This window comes from Limulus polyphemus, unplaced genomic scaffold (genome assembly GCF_000517525.1).
Source record: "Limulus polyphemus unplaced genomic scaffold, Limulus_polyphemus-2.1.2 Scaffold8088, whole genome shotgun sequence".
Lineage (NCBI taxonomy): Eukaryota > Metazoa > Arthropoda > Merostomata > Xiphosura > Limulidae > Limulus > Limulus polyphemus.
The window spans coordinates 15,865-17,477 of NW_013673698.1; the positions used below are offsets into that span (position 1 = coordinate 15,865).

Here is a 1,613-nt window from a genome sequence, read left to right on the forward strand (position 1 = left end):
AGATGACCCATTGTGTAGCTTTGTGCTTAACTTCAAACAAACAAACAAATAAACCGTTATTCCTCAGTGTGTTGAAATCCAGATTTGGCTTGTTTGTACGATCATTTTACGTTAATCCCCACTACATAGAAAGCCAGATTTAAGTAATTTCTTGTTAAAGTCAGATAGGAATAAGAATATAAATATTTCTCATTGTATTCGATAAGCTTGAGGAATTGTTTGTGGAGCTCTTGGAGCGTCGTGTTTTCTAGAATTTGAACGTTTCACGTTTATCATTCTACCGAGTCGTATTTACCATCTCTTGCCTTAATACCAGCTTTATTTCAGGGCTTAAAATTGCTCGTTTACTCCAACGTTTAGAGTAGAAATGATTAAGTTTATCTTGTGTGTTTCAATTTGCTTCCTGTTTATGGAACAATTCGTTATTTACCATCTCTTGCCTTAACACCAGCTTTATTTCAGGGCTTAAAATTGCTCGTTTACTCCAACGTTTAGAGTAGAAATGATTAATTTATCTTGTGTGTTTCAATTTGCTTCCTGTTTATGGAACAATTCGTTATTTCCTAGTCTGAAGTTTTACACATAACGTGTAATCATTTTGAAGTTCCTATGAAATAGCATCAGTGACATGCAACTAAACAAGTTAGAGGTAATCGTATATTACAACACAGTGTTATTTCTGTTAAAATATCTCCTTAACAGAGTCCCTCTACTGGTCCGGTTTGGCTCTAACTTAGTTGCTACTATACTGAAGCTTATAAGAAAGTAACAGTGAGTTGTAGAACCTGAAATCTGTATATTTCAGTGTTTGTGTTTCACATTTTTAGTTTGAAAAATAAATCAGAGGGAATATTTTACGTTTTATTCAATAATCGGTTTTGTATTTTTCCATTTCGTTTTAAAAATAAGATATTCTATGGTTTTCTTTTTCTTTTGGAATATATTTAGTTTGTACAGTGAAAGACAACGACGTGTATTGGGATATCTAGTTTGTACAGTGCAGGAGAACGAGGTGTGTTCAGATATATTTAGTCTATACAGAGGAGGACAAAAACCTGAGTGAGTTTGGGATACCTCTAATCTGTACAGAGGAAGAGAACGACGTGTGTTTAAAAATCAGTAAAAATAGACCTTGAAACTAATTTAACTTTGTACGTGAACTATTGCAGTGAAGGAACTATTACTGTAAGGGTAAAATCACATCAAGTACATGTAAATAAATGGTTTTTTAAAAAAAGAAGGGAATAATGGAGCGATAAAAACCACCTAAAACTGATATGTTAAGTCTGTTTATTTTAATGGCATTATTCTCTCGGCTGTTCTGGCTGTTAGGTTTGCTGTACTGACTAATCATACTGCTAGATGTTTATGCCGAACCAGAACACGTTTAACGAATGAAAGTCTAGAATTGGTACAGAAAGTTGGTATGGATTTTCTTGAAAATCCTCTATTCTGACCGTGGGGGAAGGGGATAGTTACTAAGTAGTCACGGTAATACGAGCTTTCAGAAAACATCGAAATCTAACAGTTAGGTTAAGATAGATTTTCCTCTTTAATACAGCATTTAACCATGTCGTCATTAGCAATTGTGATGATTTAAAAACCTTGTCGAG

The 1,613-nt window shown here is 33.9% G+C and overlaps 1 long non-coding RNA gene across 1 annotated transcript in view; it reads left to right on the forward strand.

Annotated features, from left to right (window-relative positions):
• LOC111083072 overlaps positions 1-1,613 on the forward strand; it is a 7,110-nt gene that overhangs the window by 794 nt on the left and 4,703 nt on the right. The window lies entirely within an intron of this gene.